Source organism: Hyperolius riggenbachi, chromosome 1, assembly GCF_040937935.1.
Source record: "Hyperolius riggenbachi isolate aHypRig1 chromosome 1, aHypRig1.pri, whole genome shotgun sequence".
Lineage (NCBI taxonomy): Eukaryota > Metazoa > Chordata > Amphibia > Anura > Hyperoliidae > Hyperolius > Hyperolius riggenbachi.
The window spans coordinates 438,155,572-438,172,990 of NC_090646.1; positions in this window are offsets into that span (position 1 = coordinate 438,155,572).

The window sequence follows — 17,419 nt, forward strand, 5'->3', positions numbered from 1 at the left end:
TAGGAGACTGTTAGACGGCACCGTCTATTTACTTGGTACATCGCTGCAATCTATGGCAGCGCTGTACTGGGGACAGCCGTGTCACACAGCTGTCCCTCTGGGCAACGGAAGTAATCCACTTTTATAGGCTGAAGCCTATTACAAGCGATCGTGCTGATTGGCTGTCGGGGGGAAAGAGGGTGGGTTAAATAAATAATAAATAAAATAGGCATATTTATAATAAAATGAAACACATAAATATTTGTAAAAAAAAAAAACATGCTGGCAGGGATCATATCCCCCCCCCCTTTTCTGCCCACCAACAGAGCTCTCTATTGGTGGGCAGAAAAGGGGGGGGATCACATGTGTGCTGAGTTGTATGGCCCTGCAGCAATCCCTTAAAGCTGCAATGGCCTTAATTTAAATAATAGCCTGGTCATTGGGGGGAGGGGAGGGTGGAGGTTAAGCCCGTGGTCCTTAAATGGTTAAAGGCTGCTGTCTGTTCTCTTTGTTTGCCATTATTCATCATCCTGTGTACATTCCATTAGTCAATGGGTACAGACATTTGATTCAATTGATAAATGAACCAAATTTCTCTGCCCAAGTTGAAGAGAGGGAGAAAAGCAAGGACTTGCAAAGGAAGGATGATGCAGAACAAAAAGTGTTGCCTCACCTGGCAAGTGATACACTCCTCCTCACTCATTTAGATGTAAGTGTTTGTAAGTGTTGTTTTAAAGAGGGGCTGTCAGCCATACTATCTTAGAAACAAAACACATATATAAGTAGATAAATACTTGCTCTCCTTACATAACACATGTATAGTACTGTCCACGTTTTGATTTTAGTGATTTTTTTACAGTAAAAAAAAGAGATAATCCTTCTTAGCATTTCCCATTTTAAGTGTAGCCAATCCTGATGTAATTTCCTCCCTTACTGTCCTCTGCCTGATTTGCCCGCCCTTCACTATAGAAAGTGCATTGTCTCAGCATGAGAAATATTGGCCAATCAGAGAGTAACAAAGGTGTGGGAGGGGAAAACAGGAGGGAAAGCGGCTTCAGCCAATCAGGCTTCATTAGTTAAGTCTGAGAGGAAGTGGAGAAGCAAAAGAAGACAACCCAGCATGCCCTGCAGCTTCCTTTTTGTGTACCAAATTGTGTGTGTACCAAATAAGAGTCAGGTAAACTGGGGAATGATCATTTATCAACAAGAAAAGTAACAGTGATTTTAACTTTTGGATTGCCTGGTTAGCATCCTTATTACTTGTTTACCAGATAAAAATAAAGAATTGATTTTTGATTTTATGCCCAACAGTTACACTTTAAGTGAGCTAAAGACATTTGTTCTCAGATGGTTCCCATTTCATCTTTCCTACCAGATGATGAATTTTGCCAGTCCTGATCTAACTTAATAATAATAACTTCCAGCATCTGTGCAGCTCTCCATATCTGTTTCCCATGCCATTTGCCAACCTACCTGCTATACCGGAACTCTGTCATCCTTTGCTAGCCCTGGTGCTGCAATCCCATTTAGCAGTCCCCAGCAGGCTTGCCCAGTTTAGCCACTTTAGGTGACACAGAGGGTCTGACTGGCAACTGCAACAGCGTGCTCTCGTCATGGGCACCACCAGGGCCGGATTTACCATGAGGCACTGTAGGCTAGAGATGGCCAGAACGGTTCGGCGGCGAACGGTTCCCGGCGAACTTCTGTGGTTCGCGATCGCGGAGAACCGCAAACTTTTCCGAAAGTTCGGTTCGCCCCCATAATGCACCATTAGGGTCAACTTTAACCCTCTACATCACAGTTAGCAGGCACTTTGTAGCTAATCAGGCTACACTCCCTCCTGGAGCCACTCCCCCCCTTATAAAAGGCAGGCACTGCCGGCCATTATACTCACTCGTGTGCCTGCAGTAAATAGAGAAGGGTCAGCTGCTGTAGACTCTCTCATAGGGAAAGATTAATTAGGCTCTTGTAGGCTTGTTAGCTTGCTCCTTGCTGATTCTTATTGCTAAAATAGCACCCCACAACAGCTCTTTTGAGAGCTAATCTTGTTCTTGTGATCTATTTTTTTTTCTGTGTGTCCCACAGACACTTGTGTTGCATAGACAGCCTTGATAATTCATACTGTGTGTGTGACAGGTGCACATTGTAATACCCATTACTGCATATACATACCTACCTGTTGATCACAGTGCACCCACCTACCTACGTGAGTTGAGCGCACGTAGTGTTACTGTGCCTGTCCGCTACCTGTCTGTGTGTGACAGGTGCACATTGTAATATCCATTACTGCATATACATACCTACCTGTTGATCACAGTGCACCCACCTACCTACGTGAGTTGAGCGCACGTAGTGTTACTGTGCCTGTCCGCTACCTGTCTGTGTGTGACAGGTGCACATTGTAATATCCAGTACTGCATATACCTACCTACCTACCTGTTGTTCACTGTGCACCCACTCACGTAAGCGCACGCAGTGTCACTGTTCCTGTCCGGTACCTGGCGTCTTTCATGCTGTCTAGCCTGTTGAGGGACCCCCGTATAAAAAAACTCAAGGGGAATGAGCTGTACTGGGTGGCCACGCTACTAGACCCTCGGTATAAGCACAAAGTGGCGGACTTGTTACCAACTCACCAGAAGGCAGAAAGAATGCAGCACATGCAGAACAAGCTGTCAACTATGCTTTACAATGGGTTTAAGGGTGATGTCACAGCACAACGCAAAAAAGGTACCACTGCCAGTAATCCTCCTCCCATGTCCACGCAGGCAAGGACAGGACACTCCAGCAATCTCATGGTGATGTCGGACGTTCGGACATTCTTTAGTCCAACGCCTCGACTTAGCGCTTCCAGATCCACCCTCCACCAACGCCTTTCACTTGAATGGGTGGCAGACTTGCCCTCCATAACAGATTCTCATTAAAGTATTTAAAGTTGATTCATCTCATATACAGCAGGGCCTCGAAAGTCCTCCTGTATTGTTATTTTTGGTCACTACCTCGGGATGTGCATGCCATGCCTGCTGCCTTCCTTGGATGTGTGTGTTAGCAGTTCCTGCTCCTTTGCCCACAGCGTGCCTGCTGCCTTCCTTGGATGTGTGGTGGTGGTAGCCGTTTCTTAGGCTCCCACTCCGGACCGGAATCGAACCAGGATTCCCCGGCCATTACCCGTGGTCACTCGCAATGGCAGACTTGCCCTCCATAATAGATTCTTATTACAGGCAGTGAACAGCCAGAAGAAAAAGTAATTTAAAAAAATAGATGTAAGCTTTAACTATGTTAGAGAAAGAACCATTGAAAGTTGATAAGGCAGTCAGACATTACCTAATATCACTGAGGAAGAGCAATCTGGCCATAGTGCGCACCAGTCCAGCACGGCCGTCACTACACAAATAGCTGTTTGCGGTGCGTTACACAGTAAGTTTGGTGTGTCAGTGTGAAGCAGTACTCTAATTACACTCCCTGATTGATATATACACATACAAGATGTTTTAAAGCACTTTAGGCCTGCAATTTAGCATTCAATGTAATTTCTGCCCTTAAAATGCTGCTTTGCGTCCAATCCAGATTTTTTCCTGGGACTTTTGGCATGTATCCCACTCCGCCATACCCCCCTCCAGGTGTTAGACCCCTTGAAACATCTTTTCCATCACTTTTGTGGCCAGCATAAGTGTTTCTAGCTTTCCAAGTTTGCCTCCCCATTGAAGTCTATTGCAGTTCGCAGAAGTTTGCGAACCGAAAATCGGAGGTTCGGGCCATCTCTACTGCAGGCATGTGCCTACAGGAGCCTGATGATGGAAAGGCAGCTCACTCTCCTCCCTCCCACCTTACGTATGCAGAGTCCAGGGTGGAGTGTAAATGAGAGGCTGCTCACCCGGGTCTCAGTATTCCACTGACCACATCTCCCTTCAGTCGGGGGCACCTCTAGCTACATAACACTGAGGTTAGCTCTGGCTACCTAATACTGAGGGGCACCTGTACCTACCTACTTGTACCAACCTATGATGGGCAAGGGAAGTGAGGGAGAAGTGACAGCTGGGCCAGCCAGGACACTTGTAGTGCAGTTTGGGGTTTGTAGGTTCATGGAGGGTGAAGTCTAGGGTGCCAGGACATTTGTGCCTATAGGCTCCTGTAATGTAAATACGGGCCTGGGCACCACTGACACTGTGGCTTATATTTTTAATAGGTTTGAGCAATTTTAAACATCTGACAAGCTCCATACTGATTGTGGGTAGAGATAGTCATTGGAATACTAATTGTTTGGAGGTATACAAATTCTATGTTGCTGGGAATAGGGCCAATCCAAGTCAGCAGGAAGCTCATTTGTCTGGCCCAGTTCAAACTAAATACTGTTTGCATCACATCTACATGTAATTTGCATCACAATGTTATCATGCTTATTTTAAAATCTGTAGGTCTTTAACAAAACCCTCTGATGATTGGTCAAAGGATTGTACAATAAGCAATTGTGTTTAAAGGATAAACAAATAAAGAGTCACCCTAAAACAAATGTAGCCAGACAAAGACTGAGTCATAAAAACAGGGATTGCAAACACTCTGGTAGTCAGTCTAGAGATAGACACACTGAGATACAGATTGGTAACATATACGGTAACTGAACTGCACAGGTCCAGCTTTGGAACAGATTACATAGCTCCAGTTGTAAAAGCTTCACATTGATGGCTTTCTGGACTTTTTTGACACTGTGCAGCTTCGTTCTACTGGGCATATGTGGATCTTATGCAAGCATGCCCAGTACAGATGCGCCTGTCCATGGCTGGAAGAAACCTGTTTAACTTTGCTGAGATTATTATTGGTGGTGCTTAAGGAGAATCCAGGAAGCCTCTCTACAGGCTTCCCATTGCCGAGGTAACCTTTTTTATGAAACTTTTTTATTTTATTTCAGGTGTACTGTAAACTGAAGTGAGAAGAATATGGAGGCTGCCATATTTATTTCCTTTTAACCACTTAAGCTCTCAGTGGTTTTCACTTTATGCATCCGAGCAATGTTCACCTCCCATTAATTCGCCTATAACTTTATCACTACTTATCACAATGAACTGATCTATATCTTGTTTTTTCCGCCACCAATTAGGCTTTCTTTGGGGGGTACATTTTGCTAAGAGCTACCTTACTGTAAATGCATTTTGACAGTAAGAATAAGAAAAAAACTGAAACAATTCATTATTTCTCAGTTTTCGGCCATTATAGCTTTAAAATAATACATGCCTCCATAATTAAAACCCACGTATTGTAATTGCCCATTTGTCACGGTTATTTCACCGTTTAAATTATGTCCCTATCACAATGTATGGTGACAATATTTTATTTGGAAATAAAAGAGCATTTTTCCCGTTTTGCATCTATCACTATTTACAAGCTTATAAAAAAAATATAGAAATATTTCATCTTTACATAGATATTTAAAAAGTTTTTGACCCTTAGGTAAATATTTATGTGAAGCAAATAGGCAGAAGAAAACCGGCACTGCAGGAAGCTGTGTTTAATCTTGACATTCATGCAAACAGAGATGTGCACATCAGCAACAAGCAGGGCTGTCTTGCATATGAAAGGCATACAGTGAGATGTGGGGTACCTGGAGGTGCGGTGGGTGCTGGGTGGTCAAGCCTGACGGCCGTTTCGCGCACGTCTGCGCATCTACGGAGGCTGCAAGGCGGAAGGGATAGGTGTCCGGCATTTGTAGCCGAAAGCAAAGGGCGGAAGTACGCCGCCCCTCTCTCCCCGCCTCTACGTACACCTTCTCCCATAGCCAGGACGCTAGGACGCGTAACGCGTCATAAGCGCCTGACGTCATGGCGGCTGAGGACGCTGAAACTATTGTACAGCGTAACGTAGCTTACGCATGCGCGCCTATGACACTCGTTGGGCTGGAATTGCACCATCTTGTGTCAGTAAATGAGAAGGCATCCACAGCCAAACATCAGGTAAAGAATAGTGGTGAAAAGTGAAAGCACATAAAATAGTGATGATTGAGACGGTATAAAAGAAAGTGGACAGAGGCACAGAAGTGACATATAGATAAAGAATTACCTGAGTGGTCAACTGTAAGATGCTGTCTCAGCAGCAAAGCATATGTGCATTAATACAGTAACAGCGCAGATGGAGTTACAATAAAGGGGGGGGGAAGTGGAGAAGTTGTGACATATTAAAATCAATAGAGGATCGGTTATCCTGCAGAAGAATCCCCATTAGGATGTCACCAATAGGTGGGGCTGACTGACAGGGTAGTCGATCCTACAAGGGAGGCATAGGAAACCAGGAGGGACTGAGTGGACATATAGCTGCTATATAGTGATAATAAAAAGAGCGAACTGTTCTAGAGGGAACATGGAAAAAACCAAAATTTTAACACATATTGTCATATGTTATTTAAAAGGTAGAAAGGTTAGGGGTCCAGGAAGCAGGAAAGATCGGTGTAGTCATTTAGCCCCAAGGGGCCCATCGCGTTAGTCCTTAAAATCAACAGGACCTCTTCACGTTTTAATTTCCTTTCGCGATCTCCGCCCCTGGCAAGAGGTGGAACCTGGAGTATGCCGGCAAAGGTAAGTTTGTCTGGATCTCCTCTGTGCTCATTCCTCATGTGTTCTACTACTCTAGGGGATCCTTTTCCGGAACATATAGAGTTGTAATGCTCTCTGAACCTCTCGCCCAATGTTCTGGTGGTCTCACCAATATAAAACCTACCGCAGGGGCACCACAGAGCATATACGACAAATTTGGTTTTACAAGTGATGAATGCCTGTACATTCCGTCGTAAGGGCCCAATTTGTAATCTAGGGCCTGTGGCCATTTGTTTACATGATTTGCATCGACCACATTTGTGGTTGCCCTGGGGTTGGCTCCTACATAGCCAGTCACTTCCATCTGAGGGGTGAAATTCACTCCTACTAATTAGGGACCCGATAGTTGGTGATCTTCTAAATGAGAATAGGGGACCCTCCTCTACCAGTGATTTCAAACTAGCGTCTTTCATCAAAATATCCCAATGTCTCATTACTGAATTTTTAATAGCTTCTGACATTGTGCTGAATTCAAAGGAGAAGGGGGTTCTTTTATCCCTGATCTTCCTAGTGTCTTTTCTTTGGAGGAGTGTCTGCCTACTTTGGGAGCAAGCTCTCTTGAATGCCTCCTGAATTGAGTGTTCCTCATAGCCTCTAGCGGCTAGCCGGCATCCCAAGTCCTCCGCCTGGCGGCGGAACTCTGTATCACTGGCGTTATTTCGGCGAAGCCTGAGGAACCTTCTTTACCTGATGTTTGGCTGTGGATGCCTTCTCATTTACTGACACAAGATGGTGCAATTCCAGCCCAACGAGTGTCATAGGCGCGCATGCGTAAGCTACGTTACGCTGTACAATAGTTTCAGCGTCCTCAGCCGCCATGACGTCAGGCGCTTATGACGCGTTACACGTCCTAGCGTCCTGGCTATGGGAGAAGGTGTACGTAGAGGCGGGGAGAGAGGGGCGGCGTACTTCCGCCCTTTGCTTTCGGCTACAAATGCCGGACACCTATCCCTTCCGCCTTGCAGCCTCCGTAGATGCGCAGACGTGCGCGAAACGGCCGTCAGGCTTGACCACCCAGCACCCACCGCACCTCCAGGTACCCCACATCTCACTGTATGCCTTTCATATGCAAGACAGCCCTGCTTGTTGCTGATGTGCACATCTCTGTTTGCATGAATGTCAAGATTAAACACAGCTTCCTGCAGTGCCGGTTTTCTTCTGCCTATTTGCTTCATGTGCTAATACGCTTGTCTATATACCTGAGCACGCCTAGCTGCCCGATTGGGGATACCTGCATGTACGCTACCCTAGCTCACTTGCCGCACCATAGTGCCAACCTGCTTTCCTCCTCCATTTGCGTAAATATTTATGTGTTTTGTTTTTTTAAATTGTGATGTTTTTGTTTTTTTTATTAAACATTTTATGTGGGTATTTTTGGGAGGGGGGGAAGGAAATAGTGTTTTATTTAGGGAAAAAATTGTGTAGTGTAATTTTTTTTTTTACTTTTAGATGTAGTTTTACTCTTTGGCCACAAGATGGCAACCTCGAGTTTGTTTACATGACGTCACTCTAAGCGTACAATGTACGCTTAGAAGGACATAGCTTCAGAAAAAGCGTAGCTTCCGAGAGAAGCTGTCGCTTTTTCAGTGGGGGAGAGGAATCAGTGATCGGGCACCATAGCCCGATACATTGATTCCTGGGCTACCGAATCCGCGGCCGGGAGCGCGCGGGGCGCGCCTGTCCTCCTTGACGTTTTTATACGTCAAAGAGGGAAAAGTGGTTAAACAATACCCGTTGCCTGGCATCCCTGCTGATCTATTTGTCTGCATCATACCAGTAACAAGCATGCAGCTAATCTTGTCAGATCTGACAATAATGTCAGAAACACCTGATCTGCTGCATGCTTGTTCAGGGTCGGGATGGCTAAAGGTATTAGAGCCAGGCAACTGGTATTGCTTAAAAGGAAATAAATATGACAGCCTTCATATCCCTTTCACTTCAGTTCCTTTAAAGGGACTCCGAGCAGTGCAGAAACTATGGAAAGATGCATATCATTTTAAAGCTCTCTTTCTCCTCTTTCCAATGATATATAAACCACCGCCCTACGAATTTTAGTTTTCGCTATTTTCGTGATCAAATTTGCCGCGGCCGCAACTTCGATCACAAAAATAGAGAAAACTAAAAGGCGTAGGGCAACGGGTGTCGTCGGGAAAAAGTAGAGTGAGAGCTTTAAAATGATATCCATCTTTCCATAGTTATATTGTATTACACAGGGCGACATTTTCTCAAAGTCAGCAGCTCCATTTAGCAGAATGGAGCTTCTGACTTTAGGAAAAAGTCGCCCTGTGTAATACAAGGTAACTATGGGAAGATGGATATCATTTTAAAGCTCTCTTCCTCCTCTTTCTGACGACCCCTAAATCGTCTCACTTAGCAAAAACTAAAAGGCTTAGGGCGGTGGTTTATATATCATTGGAAAGAGGAGAAAGAGAGCTTTAAAATGATATGCATCTTTCCATAGTTTCTGCACTGCTCGGAGTCCCTTTAATTAAACTTCAGGTTAACTTTAAGTAACAGTGAAACAGAACCCTTATGATATTGTAAGGTATTATAAGGAATCTAAAAGCTCCCCTACAAAAAAAAAAGCTATTCTAAATATACATTTTCTTTCTTAAAACAGAAGGCATTTGCAGTTATTTAGCTTGCATAAGGCTAAATCATTGCTCATACCATCAGTTTTAAAGAGGAGTGGTCAGCCATACTACTCCTAAAAAAAACCACATATAAGTAGATAAATACTTTCTCTACTTACATAACATATGTATTGCACTGTCCACGTTTTGATTTTAGTGATTCTTATATAGGAGAAATTCCTTCTTAAAATTCTCCATTTTAACTATATCTATCTTGAAGCCAATGCTGATCTAATTTCCTCCCTTACTCTCCTCTGCCTGATTGTGTATGCATTGCCCACCCAGCCACTCCAGCTTCAGTCAACCAGGCTGCATTAGTTTAGTCTGAGGGGAAATAAAGAAGCAAAAAAAGACAACCCAGCATGCCCTGAAACTTCCTTTGTGCGGCAATGTACCAAATAAGAGGAAGGTAAACTGGGGAGTGATCATTTATCAGCAAGAAAAGTAATAGTGATTTTTAAGTTTTGGATTGCCTGGTTAGCATCCTTATTATTTGTTTACCAGATAAAAACAATAAAAATAAAGAATTGATTTTTGATTTTATGTCCGACAGTTACACTTTAAGAAGGAAAATCCGTTATTATAGAAATAGGGAGCATAATGAAAAGCTGCTATAAATAGTGGTTTAGCTTTAAGTTTATGCAGCTTGGAAATGGACCACTCGATTAGCAAAACAATTGCATTATCTCTGAATGATGTACTTTTCATAGACTTTCCATAGAGGAGCAATGTGAAACCAAAGCAGAATAAGAAAAAACCCAAAGCAAGTGCCCTTTCATGTATACAAGCAGAAATGCACTAATGAGACAGAGGAAATAAAGGTGGCCATTAACTATAAAATTATTGTAAACCGAGCGGTGGCTTATGGTCACAAAGTAGGCTGATCAATTTTTCATACATTTTATTCAAACAGCACAATAGATAACACGTTTCATGGCTGTAGGCCACTTTCTCAGGTAGAATAAAGCTCCTTTAAAAGATAAAAGGCTATGCTCAAACACCTATTGAACACATCTATTATTACTTGTTAAAGTGAACCCAATGTGAAAATAAGCTGATGAGATACATACTTTAATTCATCCTCCTACTTCTAAAAATGACCTTTTTTTTTAGATATCCCATGGTTTTATTTTATATTTAAGTATTTACAAGGCAGACTGAATGTTTTATTATCACTGCACAATGGCAGCTTATCAAGTGTCCCAGAGGTAAAATGCATGAACTATTTTTTTGTATCTCTTTTCTATCTCTCCCCGCCCTCTTCTATGGCTGTAATTTGCTTATTAGTGAGGTTTACTATATTACCGACAAGACAGAAGTTGTCACTTGCATACCTGAAAATGAACTCTTTCAGGCAGAAAAATAAACAAAGAAAAACAGCCTGGGTATTAATATGTTTTGCACTGTGTATTCATGTTTGTCTCATGTCACATGTCACCTCGGTGCACTTTAAAGGACATGAATATCATAATAAACGTACCATTACTTGTTGACCTCTTTTCACCTCAAATGCATTTCAGTGGGTTATCTTCATCCTACTTTTCCTGCCTAGTTTGTCAGTGAAAATTGTCTCCCTTTTTTTTTATAAATACAGTGGCTTGCAAAAGTATTCGTCCCCCTTAAAGTTTTCCACATTTTGTCATATTACTGCCACAAACATGAATCAATTTTATTGGAATTCCACATGAAAGACCAATACAAAGTGGTGTACATGTGAGAAGTGGAATGAAAATCATACATGATTCCAAACATTTTTTACAAATCAATAACTGCATAGTGGAGTGTGCGTAATTATTCAGCCCCCTGAGTCAATACTTTGTAGAACCACCTTTTGCTGCAATTACAGCTGCCAGTCTTTTAGGGCATGTCTCTACCAGCTTTGCACATCTAGAGACTGAAATCCTTGCCCATTCTTCCTTGCGAAACAGCTCCAGCTCAGTCAGATTAGATGGACAGCGTTTGTGAACAGCAGTTTTCAGATCTTGCCACAGATACTCGATTGGATTTAGATCTGGACTTTGACTGGGCCATTCTAACACATGGATATGTTTTGTTTTAAACCATTCCATTGTTGCCCTGGCTTTATGTTTAGGGTTGTTCTCCTGCTGGAAGGTGAACCTCCGCCCCAGTCTCAAGTCTTTTGCAGACTCCAAGAGGTTTTCTTCCAAGATTTCCCTGTATTTGGCTCCATCCATCTTCCCATCAACTCTGACCAGCTTCCCTGTCCCTGCTTAAGAGAAGCACCCCCAGAGCATGATGCTGCCACCACCATATTTGACAGTGGGGATGGTGTGTTCAGAGTGATGTGCAGTGTTAGTTTTCCGCCACACATAGCGTTTTGCATTTTGGCCAAAAAGTTCCATTTTGGTCTCATCTGAGCAGAGCACCTTCTTCCACATGTTTGCTGTGTCCCCCACATGGCTTGTGGCAAACTGCAAATGGGACAACTTATGCTTTTCTGTTAACAATGGCTTTCTTCTTGCCACTCTTCCATAAAGGCCAACTTTGTACAGTGCACGACTAATAGTTGTCCTATGGACAGATTTCCCCACCTGAGCTGTAGATCTCTGCAGCTCGTCTAGAGTCACCATGGGCCTCTTGACTGCATTTCTGATCAGCACTCTCCTTGTTCGGCCTGTGAGTTTAGGTGGACGGCCTTGTCTTGGTAGGTTTACAGTTGTGCCATACTCCTTCCATTTCTGAATGATCGATTGAACAGTGATCCGTGGGATGTTCAAGGCTTTGGAAATCGTTTTGTAGCCCAAGCCTGCTTTAAACTTCTCAATAACTTTATCCCTGACCTGTCTGGGGTGTTCGTTGGACTTCATGGTGTTGTTGCTCCCAATATTCTCTTTGACAACCTCTGAGGCTGTCACAGAGCAGCTGTATTTGTAGTGACATTAGATTACACACATGTGCACTCTATTTAGTCATTAGCACTGATCAGGCAATGTCTATGGGCAACTGACTGCACTCAGACCAAAGGGGGCTGAATAATTATGCACTCCCCACTTTGCAGTTATTGATTTGTAAAAAATGTTTGGAATCATGTATGATTTTCGTTCCACTTCTCACGTGTACACCACTTAGTATTGGTCTTTCACGTGGAATTCCAATAAAATTGATTCATGTTTGTGGCAGTAATGTGACAAAATGTGGAAAACTTCAAGAGGGCCGAATACTTTTGCAAGCCACTGTAAATATAGGGAAAAGTTTTTGGAAAGTGGTCCGGCATGTCTTCTTGCTTTATATCCAGGTCATTGCAGAGGGTGCATCTGAATTTGCAATGGAGATCGAGCCTAGAGCAAGGCTGGTGGGGGTACCAAGAAGACACTGCAGGCAGGACACTAAGGCCACGTTTCCACTAGTGCAGTGCAATTCCGTTGTGGAAAATGTGTAATCGGATTGCGAAAATGCACACGTTTTTGCGTATTTTTGTAAGTATGCGATTTTAACCATCAGTGCCTGTGTGCTTTTAAATTCATTTTATGCAAAAACGTACGCAAACTTGCATGGAGAATTTGCATGGCGAAAAACTCATGCGATTTTCCTATTAATTACATTAGATACAAATCGCACACTATGCTTGTGATGTGCGAATTCTGATGGCTCTGCTGTGCAGATTTTTTCTGCACAGCCCAGCACGCAGATTTTTTTGCTAGTGGAAACAGGCCCATTGACTTGTATTGGATATGCTAATCTGCATGAAGGAAAATGCATGCAAATTTGCGCTAGTGGGCCCCTAAGGGAACAGAAGAAACCTGAAAGGCAGCAGCAGATGTAAAGAGAGGCCTGGTGATCTGGAATAAAGAAGAGTCAGCTATAACAATCTGTGACTTGAACAGTCTGCTGCATGTTGGGTAGGTGGAATAAGCAGGTAGGTGGAATGCATACAGGGATTACCGGGAAGAAGGTAGAAGATGTTCTATGGAGCACTCTGCACTACACACTACTGATTAGTGGAAACCAGCGGCTGCAGATAGGCTGGAAGGCAGGAATTTTTACTGTGCACACCCTGCACTTTATAAATCAGAAGGAAAACCAGTGGCTTTAGGGAAAGGGGGCCACACTGGGAGGAGCCAATATGTTGGGGAGAGAGAGAGACCGTAACATTTACATTTGTTTATATTGAAATCAACCATGTTTACCAGTTCTTAAATCCATTCATGTTTGAGTATATACAGTAAATCTTCTTCAGTGTAATAAATAGGCTCCTAAAACCCCTTTAATTTATTGTGGAATTTGAAAATTTATTAAAAAGGTATTAATTAACAGAGTTTTGTGGGTACTTAAAACACAAACACTTGTAATGATACTTGTCTGGAATGATAAATTCTTTATCATTTCACATAGCATTTCCCTATACAAACGTCTTTACTTCTGTGCTGATCTGTGTGTTCTGCTGTATGAAGATAGGAGGAAGGAAGAGTTAGCTGCCAGCACCTGCAAGTGTACATGACAACTGCAACTGGGCGTTGTTTTCCAGCATGCCCAATCACTAACAAGCTCTTGGTTGAGGTCGAGGGACACCTATACATACTTTGGAAAGGCATCCACAAAATCTCAATTATTTCTGTGACTTAAGTTGCAATTGTTTGTGGACCTTTAGCAATACAGACATGGGACCTCTGAAGGAACTTATAGTTAGGATAGTAGGATTTGGGCATTTACAATAGGTGCAGCAGCATTACAATGTCCTGTCAAAAGATTCTATTCATGATACAGTAATCAAGAAAGTGCTTAAAACTTTAAGCTATTTTTTTAATGATCTGTCTGCCAGTTTGGCTTTTGGCACCATTGTATTTACCCATAAAATGGAGGATACTATTCAAGATCGGCCTACTGACATTTAAATCACTACAAAATCTGGGCCCTGAATACATGAAAGAAATGTTACAGCTGCGTAGCAATCCCTGCAATCTCAGATCCACAGATTCTAATAATCTAGTCATACCCAGAGTCCACCGGGAGACTATTGGTCCCAAAGCCTTCTGTCATGCCACTCCTACATTATGGAACTCCTTACCACAGCAGATCAGGACAACTCCATCTCTGGATGTGTTTAAAGAGAACCCGAGGTGGGATTTAATTATGTTACTGGGGCACAGAGGCTGGTTGTGCACACTAAGACTAGCCTCCATTGCCCCATGGTGTGCCTCCAGGACCCCCCTGCGCGCCGCTATACCCCCCGCAGTGCTGGCGACATGCAGCGTGTCGCCAGCACAATGTTTACCTATGCGCTGTCTGTCAGCGCCACTCCCCTGCCTCCTCAGCATCTGCGCTACCCGCCCATGTCCCTTCCCTCCCGCTGATAGGAGGGAAGTGACGGGGGCGGGTAGCGCCGATGCGGAGGAGGCGGGGGAGCGGCGCTGACAAACAGCGCATAGGTAAACATTGTGCTGGCGTGTCGCCAGCACTGCGGGGGGTATAGCGGCGCGCAGGGGGGTCCTGGAGGCACACCATGGGGCAACGGAGGCTGGTCTTAGTGTGCACAACCAGCCTCTGTGCCCCAGTAACATAATTAAATCCCACCTCGGGTTCTCCTTAAATCCAGACTGAAAACCCACCTGCTCAGTTTGGCATTTGCAGAAATATAATTTTTGTTGAGTTAATACTTCATCCTACTACCAATTTCTGAATCTGAGAGAGCATAAGCGCTTTGAGTCCTATGGGAGTACAGTACTATAGAAATGTTATTGTTGATATTATTGTTATTATGTACCCCATTGTGTTGACCAGAACCCCCAGTCATGAGAAACATCATCTCAACTACTCCTTCCTTGATGCTTTAAATTAACTATAAATACTTTTTCAGATTAATTTATATATGGTTTATTACTTTTGTAATCTCAAAACTTAATACAATAAATTTACTATGACAAGTTTTACCCCCCTAAGCCCAACTAAAAATATCTTCTGTGGTGTGTGTACCATGTGTTAAGAACCTAGGTGTTATGCTGGGCATACACTGCAGTTTGGGCAGCCTTATCAATCAAGCCTGATGGCTCGATTGATAATATCCGACAGGTCTGATGACCTGCCGGATAGATTCCCTGCTCGATCCCCGCTGGCGGACAATAGCGGGGAATCGAGCGGCTGATAAGGAGCGCCGGCGGAATTGAGCGGGAATCGATTCGCGCGGACGAGCAGGGATGCGGTGAGGGTCGATCCGGTGGCTAATCGGCCGCCGGATCGACCCGTGTATGCCCAGCATTAGGGGATGTATTTTTTTTTTTGGACTGGAGCACTTTGGTAAATGAACAAACAATTACATCTGGCATACAAAAACATCTCAGTGGTGTATTATAAGGTTAAATGTACAATATATAAGTGAAAGATCAACAGCATAACTTAAAAATTGCAATATTGTATTGTTCAAATTGTTATAAACATAAAGCAGATTAAATATTTATATTAGAAAAAAACTAATATCAAGAAAACAAAGGTAAAAATCTCCCTCTGCCATTGAACCATAACATTAAAATATATCCTAATTCTAAAATGTAGTGCTAAAGATTGAATAAAAATCTAATAACCACTAAAGATGTAAGATGTTTCATACTGTGCTTCTTGCAAACAAAAGTTGCACAACTGTGACTTTAAAAGAGTTTTGTCTCAAAATGCTGAAGATTAAAACTTGAAGGTCAGACATGCTGAGAAGTAAAGTTGGCAGACTGCCTTACTGCTTATTTCAAACAGCAGAACAAAGTGGATCAGCACATACAGTAGTAAAATACAATGCTGCATGAGAGTACGTAAAAAGCATTATACTCAGTAGTTTGATAGTATCTTTAGGGGAAAACAATATAATTTTGTTTTCTATTATTTATTTTCCATCGATTTTTATAGGAGAGATTAGACTTTTAGTCATGTTTTAAATAAAAATCATTACCGTATTTCGCGCCGTATAAGACGCTCCGGAATATAAGACGCACCTAGGTTTAGAGGGCAAAAACCAGGGGAAAAAAAATATACATACTAAACCTGATGCGTCCATGTTCCAGGAGCGTCTTGTACATGTTCTAGCCCAAATGGTGTCCTCGTGTCTCCCCATGTGTCCTGATGTGTGCTCCTGTGTTCCCCCATGTGTTCTCCTGTGTCACCCATGTTTGCCCCATATGTCCAATATGTCTCCCCATGTGCCTAGTGTGCCTCCCCATGTGCCCAGTGGGCCTCCCCATGTGCCCAGTGGGCCTCCCCATGTCCCCAGTGTGCCTCCCCATGTCCCCAGTGTGCCTCCCCATGTCCCCAGTGTGCCTCCCCATGCCCCCAGTGTGCCTCCATGTCCCCAGTGTGCCTCCATGTCCCCAGTGTGCCTCCATGTCCCCAGTGTGCCGCCTCCATGTACCCAGTGTGCCGCCTCCATGTACCCAGTGTGCCTCCCCATGTACCCAGTGTGCCTCCATGTCCCCAGTGTGCCTCCATGTCCCCAGTGTGCCTCCATGTCCCCAGTGTGCCTCCATGTCCCCAGTGTGCCTCCATGTGCCCATTGTGCCTCCATGTCCCCAGTGTGCCTCCATGTCCCCATTATGCCTCCATGTCCCCATTGTGCCTCCATGTCCCCAGTGTGCCTCCATGTCCCCAGTGTGCCTCCATGTCCCAAGTGTGCCTCCATGTCCCAAGTGTGCCTCCATGTCCCCAGTGTGCCTCCCATACATTCCCCCTATCTCCTTCACGTGTCCCCTTCTGCCCGGCATGTTTTCTCTCCCACCCCTTGCGTCTCCTGGTCCCCGTGCTGCAGTGCATAGATAGCCGCAACTTACCTAGTCAATGCTCCCGCGGCGATGTCCGACCTCTGCGCTCTCCCCCGCTAGCCTCCTCTCCCTCCCCCTCGTCTCTCCTGCCCCCCCCCCCCCCCTGTGCTGTAATGTATGGCGGCAGCTTACCTTCCAAGCGCCCGCGGTGAATGCAGACATTGGTCTCCAACGCTACTTCTCGCTCTTGTGTCCGGCTTGTACTGACGTCATCAGTACAAGCCGGACACAAGAGCGAGAAGTAGCGTGGAGACCGATGTCAGCATTCACCGCGGGCGCTTGGAAGGTAAGCTGCCGCCATACATTACAGCACAGGGGGGGCCAGGAGAGACGAGGGGGAGGGAAAGGAGGCTAGCGGGGGGGAGCGCAGAGGTCGGACATCGCCGCGGGAGCATTGACTAGGTAAGTTGCGGCCATGTACTGCAGCACGGGGACCAGGAGACGCAAGGGGGAAGTGGACACAAAGGCAGGGAAT